The following is a 7611-nucleotide window of genomic DNA, read 5'->3' as shown; positions in this document are numbered from 1 at the left end:
GACATTGGAGGCTTAATCCGCAACGCTTTCTGCTCGTAAAGGGAACCTAAGAGGTGTAACTCTACTACGGGCGGTATACTGCCTCGTTAATTTCATACTCACACACACAACTGGACGTACGAAGTGTTCCAAGTAACTAGAAAAAATAGCAGTTCAATCTCATTTTGAGCATGGTCGGTAAGTAAACACACGCAACTCTAGGCCTATGTTGGTAACACCAGTCTTCTGTAGAATTTTAGAATACGTTTTAAGCTCGCGTACACCTTTTTTATTTTCCATCTCAGTCCAGTTCACCGATCGTCCGCCACGATCACTCAACACACATTTTAGTGGCTGACGTTTTTCCACTTACCCTGTAACCGATATAAGTAAATGCCTCTTAAAACACCAAACACTTTGGCTTGCTGGTTTACGGAAGCCCCGACGTACGAGCACGAACCGTTTGCCAACGTTCGAATCATTTAGCTTCGGCATAATGCATTGTTCTGACAACGACTCACACTTTCACCATATTGAGGACATCGCACAGTTTCCGTTCGTGATCAAATACAACAGCAGAGTCTGCAGGCTTGGCTGTCGTTTGCAATTACATGAAGCTTGCGTTTTTCGCTGCGTTTCCGTGTTTTTGTCTAACACTTGTACATAGCGGCACAAACACAGACAGAACGTCAGAACTTAACATCTTCTGTAATTGTGTAAATTGGTATTGAGACTTGTGTATATGAATCTACACCGATAATGTGCCTGATACTCATTTCTAACAATCTAAAAAGTTAACAATTAGGAATGGTTTCATAGCAGATATTAGTAGTACAAAATTATTTTCTAGATCTAAAAGTTTAGGAACTGAAAGAAAAATTGTGGTTTATCTCTGTAAACAGAGCTACACAGCTTCTATGTATTTATAGAAAGGTCTCTTAGAAAGACCAACAGATGCTGGAGTGAAAATTAATCGACAGTTAACTAGTCTTTTGTTTCTCTCTCTCTCTCTCTCTCTCTCTCTGTCTCTCTCTCTCTCTCTCTCTCTCTCTCTCTCATTCTCTCTCTCTTTCCCTGTTGGCCATAGAGCCATACAAGGTTTCAGTGAAGCGATTATCTTTAGGACACGGCTTGACATTACATCAACTTTAAGGAAAGTTCTTTAGCGTCAAATACATCACTGTTTTTATTTGTATCATCTGTATACGAAAAACAGACGTCAGCTGATTCAGTCATCAGATTATGGTACCACTTCGGCCAGACAGTATGCTGTCGGACTGTTGGTTTTTGCACTTGGTGACGGATGAAAATCGTTAAAACAACAAACGCACGTGTATGCGACAGACGCTACTACTAAAAAAATTGCGTATTTAACGCCAAGTAAGAATGGTAGACCACGAACGAAGTGCTCGGATTAAAAACGACGAAAGAAAGAGATGCATTTTCCTCATATGCTATTCAGTCTATAGATCGACGAAGCAATGACGCAGATAAAAGAAAGGTGGTATTGAAATTAGGCAGAAAAGGATATCAATGATAACATTATCTGATGACACCTGTTACTCCGTCTCTCTTTGCTGATGACTCAATGCAGGCACGAAATAATTATAAGACGTACTGAGCGAAATGAACGGTGTACTGAGCGCAGAGTGTGAGTAGTATGAGAAATGAGATTAGTGATAAAATTAACATAAAAATTGGAGATCACAAAGTAGACGAAATGAAGGTTTTTCTGCTACCTTGGAAGCAAAATAACGTACGACAGACGAAGCAAGAAGGACATAAAAAGAAAATCGTTATACGCGAAGTAACATTCAGGCGAAAAGATGTCTACTAGTGTCAAACATTGACCAGAGTTTGAGGAAGAGATTTCTAAGAGTCTGCCTCTGTAGCACACGGTTGTATGGAAGTGAATCGTGGACTGTTTGGAAGCCAGAAAAAAAGAGAATCGATGCATTTGAGACGTAATATTGTGAAGAATGTTGAAAATCAGGTGGCGTGATCAGCATGAAAGTTTTCCGAGGACTGACGAGGTAGGCTCACTGCAAGAAGGGACGGGAAGGCAGGACGTGTTTTAAGACACCATCGGAATTGGTTGTAGAGAAAAAAAACTGAAGGAAAGACCCAGATTGGAATACATCCAAGAAATAATTTGGGAAGTTCGGTAGAAGTGCTGCTGTGAGATAAAGAAGCTGTTGAAGGAGAGGAATTCGTGGCGGGCCACATTAAACCAGTCGAAACACTACACCAATTGTAATACTCTCTTGCTTTAACATGATGCAGCCTTAATACGTGACTTGAATAAGATCGCTTGACACTGCGCAATAGAATTAAAGGATCACCTTCCCGAAACCACGTAACAGTCTCCCACTGAGACGCAGAAGTTTTAAATTTGGCTCAAAGATGCCTAAAACCTTCCTCTGTAACAGCACAAAAGTATGGCGCCTTCATATGTCGCTATCGGGCTCGATGACGCTTCAAACAATAACGTGTGGTGGCATGCAAAAAAATGACTGGTATCAGAAGTTCATGTGCCGTGTAATGTGGGTTAATTATGTCATACTGGCACCGAATTTCACCGCAATTCTGTCCAACGCCACCGCGAATTTGTTACACGATGAGAAGGTCGTCACAACCCCTTTTACCCACATTTCCCCAATTCTTTTGATGCCTCTGCGACGGATGTCACAACCACGACGTCCAGCGTTGAAATCATGCGGGTTTCTTATGAGAAGCTGAGGAAAACAATTCAGAAACACCGTCGTTCAGGATTGACACGAAATACTCTCAGAGGATTGCTCAAAGGGCGTCATCGAAACCACGACTTTCCTTGGGGCGTGGATTACCAGACATTTCGCGGTCGGAGAGAACAATTCATAGTGTAATGAGCAACAGGCCTGCTGAGAACACTACCCTCTCCCAGACGATTCAACCCTTCTCTAATAACACAGTGGGGTTGCTTCGCCATTAATAGTGATCGCATCCGTTTGGATTGCAGTGCGACCGCAATTTTTGCCCTCGGCGGACCGTACAAAACCATTCGTCGAAATTTGAACCCGATCCGAAGCAGAAAAGGGTGCGTGTGCTTTTTCTGTCCTCCTGTTCCATGATCACTGGGAGGGGACGGGGTGCGACATTGACACAAGTGTGAATGAATGAATCGGCAGATAGTCCATGGAAGAGCCCCGCTCCTCAACCCCAGGTCGGCTCGTTGCCACGTTTGTTGGGAATTATAATAATGAACCACTACAGCCAACACCTGTAAAGCAGTCCTAGGCGCCTGTAGGCAGGCAACCCCTTGACATTCCTCATATTTCAGTTGCCTAACTGCAAAGCGCCTAGAGGTACATCATACACTACTGGCCATTAAAATTGCTACACCACGAAGATGACGTGCTACAGACGCGAAATTTAACCGACAGGAAGAATATGCTGTGATATGCAAATGATTAGCTTTTCAGAGCATTCACACAAGGTTGGCGCCGGTGGCGACACCTACAACGTCCTGATATGAGGAATGTTTCCAACCGATTTCTCATACACAAACAGCAGTTGACCGGCGTTGCCTGGAGAAACGTTGTTGTGATGCCACGTGTAAGAAGGAGAAATGCGTACCATCACGTTTCCGACTTTGATAAAGGTCGGATTGTAGCCTTTCGCGATTGCGGTTTATCGTATCGAGACATTGCTGCTCCCGTTGGTCGATATCCAGTGACTGTTAGCAGAATATTGAATCGGTGGGTTCAGGAGGGTAATGCGGAACGCCGTGCTGGACCCCAACGGCCTCGTATCACTAGCAGTCGAGATGACAGGCATCTTATCCGCATGGCTGTAACGGATCGTGCAGCCACGTCCCAATCCCTCAGTCAACAGATGGGGACGTTTGCAAGATAACAACCATCTGCACGAACAGTTCGACGATGTTTTCAGCAGCATGGGCTATCAGCTCGGAGACCACGGCTGCGGTTACCCTTGACACTGCATCACAGACAGGAGCGCCGGCGATGGTGTACTCAACGACGAACCTGGGTGCACGAAAGGCAAAACGTCATTTTTTCGGATGAATCCAGGTTCTGTTTACAGCATCATGATGGTCGGATCCGTCTTTGCCGACGTCGCGTTGAACGCACATTGGAAGCGTGTATTCGTCATCGCCATACTGGCGTATCACCCGGCGTGATGGTATGGGTGCCATTGGTTACCCGTCTCGGTCGCCTCTTGTTCGCATTGACGGCACTTTGAACACTGGACGTTCCATTTCAGATCTGTTACGACCCGTGGATCTACCCTTCATTCGGTCCCTGCGAAACTCTACATTTCAGCAGGATAATGCACGACCGCATGTTGCTGGTCCTGTACGGGCCTTTCTGGATACAGAAAATGTTCGACTGTTGCCATGGACAGCATATTCTCCAGATCTCTCACCAATTGAAAACGTCTGGTCAATGGTGGCCGAGCAACTGGCTTGTCACGATACGCCAATCACTACTCTTGATGAACTGTGGTATCGTGTTGAAGCTGCATGGGTAGCTGTACCTGTACACGCCATCCAAGCTCTGTTTGACTCAATGCCCAGGCTTATCAAGGCCGTTATTACGGCCAGAGGTGGTTGTTCTGGGTACTGATTTCTCAGGATATATGCACCCAAATTGCGTGCAAATGTAATCACATGTCAGTTCTAGTATAATATATTTTTGGCCAATGAATAACCGTTTACTATCTGCATATCTTCATGGTGTAGCAATTTTAATGGCCAGTAGTGTAGGTTGTGTCTGTAATTGCTCATATTTTAAATTCTCAATAAAGTTGGGGGTGCGGGAGGGGTTGCTCCCGAGGGTTTTGCCGAACTGCGGGAACTTAAGAGGGATCCTTCCTCCTTTTATTCCCGGATGTGTGGATGTCGCAGCCTCCGGTAATCACGCCGCAGGAGGGCTAAAACGCTTGAAACATCTTCTGCTGTTGCCGACCACGTTCAAAATTTATCGAGTGGTTTCGAAAAGTGTCTGGTGGGTCTAATGTGTACAAAAGAGCAAACGTTGCGTTCGTGATGCATTCCAAGTGAGTGGGATGACGTTCAATGTGGACGCAGCCCCCACAATGTCCTTACAGAAGGGCTGAAACCTGCGGGAGTTCAGCACTGTGAAAAGCGACCAAGAACGCCCCTGGAAATCAACGACCCAAGGAAGGAGGCGGTATCGATGAATCCCGTTATGCCACTTCCTGAGCTGTTTTTGTGTCGGCGGTGTGTCTGAAACGTATTCCTCAGCTCATAAGGAAGCCGCGTGATTTCAACGCTGGGGCTCGTGGTTCTGACTTCCACTGCAGAGGCGTCAAAAGAAGGTGTGAAATGTCGGCAAGAGAGGGCACGACGATCTATCCATAGCGTGACACGTCTGCGGTTGCGTTGGGTGGAACTGCAGTGAAATTTAGTGCCAATGTGACACCATTAACATGAAATTCTGAACTCTGCCCATTGTTTTTCAGTTTGAAGCATCACCGAGCCTGAGGGTGCCTTTTCACCATTACAGAGTATGGTTTTAGGCACCTCTGAGCCAAATGTGAAACTTCTGCCTCGCAATGAGAGACAATTGCGGAGTTTCGAAAACGCGACCCTTTAATTCTGTTATTCAGCACACCAGCTTTTGGGGCACCCGTGACGTCGTCCTTTAGACTGCAGTGTCCGCTGCGCCAGTTAAGTTATAGCTGCATAGGGGGCGCAGCATGAGCCGGCGGCGCCTTTGACGGGAGGGCCAGGTGGCGGCCACGCTCCGCCACGCCACGCCACGGCACGCCGCTATCGACCGCCGGCCGCCGGCAGCTCTGTCTGCCCTTACGTCATCGGCGCGAGTCCTGCGGCAAGTTTACAAGCGGCGCTCCCGGCCACAGTTTCGGATGTAATTGGCTTCCACCGGCGCAGCCACAGAGGGCGCGACCGAGGCCAGGGGCACTGGCTTCGCCCTGGCCGGAGCACAAGCTGCGCAGCGAGAGCGTGCTGCCTTGCGTCTCGACCCCATGTCACTAAGAAAAGTTTTCTCTTTACCAGTGTATATACAGGGGACCTTTTTATACGTTTACTAAATCAGATACTCGGCGTTGCCCGGCTATTTATTTATTACCACACTACTGGCCATTAAAATTGCTACACCAAGGAGAAATGCAGATGATAAACGGGTATTCATTGAAGGAATATATTATACTAGAACTGACATGTGATTACATTTTCACGCAATTTGGGTGCATAGATCCTGAGAAATCAGTACCCAGAACAACACATTGAGTCAGAGAGCTTGGATGGCGTGTACAGGTACAGCTGCCCAAATGTACAACATATACAAGAGGCAAGACGGAATAATAAGAGTAGAAGACCAAGAGAGAAGTGCTCGGATTAAAAAGGGTGTATTTCGCCCCTACTGTTCAATTTATACGTTCAAGAAGCAATGCTGGAAATAAAAGAAAGGTTTGGGAGACGAATTAAAGTTCAAGGTGAAAGGGTTTCAATGAAAAGATTCGCTGATGACATTGCTATCCTCTGCTGTGGTGAGGAAGAATTACAGGTTCTGCTGAATGGAATGAATAGTCTGTTGAGGACAGAATATGGACTGAGAGAAAATCGAAGAAAGACGGAAGAAACGGAAAGAAACAGAAATGAGAATAGTGAGAAGTAGGTAAAGCTATGGAATTCTGCTACCTAGACAACAAAATTACCCATGACGAATGGAGCAAAGAGGACATTAAAAGCGGACTAGCACGGCAAATAGAGCATTAACTTATCAGTTAAAACATAGGCCCTAATTTGAGGAAGAAATTTCCGACAATGTACGTTTGTAGCACAGAATTGTATGGTAGTGAAACAGGGAAGAGGAGAGAATCGAAGCATTTCAGATGTGGTGATACAGACGAATGATGAAAATTAAGTGGACTCAAAGGTATGGAATGAGGAGGTTCTTCGCAGAATCGAAGAGGAAAGGAGTATGTGGAAAACACTGACAACGAGAAGGTGCAGAGTGATGGGACATCTGTTAAAGCATCGGGAATATCTTCCATGGTATTAGAGGAAGACGTAGAGGGTGAAAACTGAAGAGGAAGACAAGAGACTTGAATACATCGAACAAATAATTGAGGACGTGTGGTGCAAAGATCAAGAGTTTGGCACTAGAGAGGATTTCTTGGCGGGCCGCATCAAACCAGTGAAAGGCGGCACCTTCAGCAGAGACATTCTAACATTTAAATTTATATTCAATTGTAATGAATTTCTCTTTTTGCGTTGCACATCTTCTCTACTTAGGCCGTCGTTGGTTATTTTGGTGCCTGAATAGTAAAAAAAACCCTCTGCTTTTAACGTGTAATTTATTAATCTAATTCGTCAGCATCGTGTAGCGTTTAGACCTTTTCGTTGATACAGGTAAGCTTCTGAAGTGTAGATACATGACGTGCTCCAGCACTACATACATTGAGGTGCCAATGTCATGGGACATATGGACTAATGTAGATGGCAGTATCGTGTACACGGGGTATAAGATGGCAGTGCGTTGGTGGAGCTGTCATTTGTACTCAGGTGATTCGTGTGAAAAGGTTTCCAACGTGATTACGGACACAAGGCGCGATTTAACAGACTTTGAACTTGGAATGGTA

This window comes from Schistocerca cancellata, chromosome 3, assembly GCF_023864275.1.
Source record: "Schistocerca cancellata isolate TAMUIC-IGC-003103 chromosome 3, iqSchCanc2.1, whole genome shotgun sequence".
In the NCBI taxonomy this organism is placed as follows: Eukaryota; Metazoa; Arthropoda; class Insecta; order Orthoptera; family Acrididae; genus Schistocerca; species Schistocerca cancellata.
The sequence above is the reverse complement of the archived record's forward strand: the minus strand, read 5'-3'. Positions refer to the sequence as shown.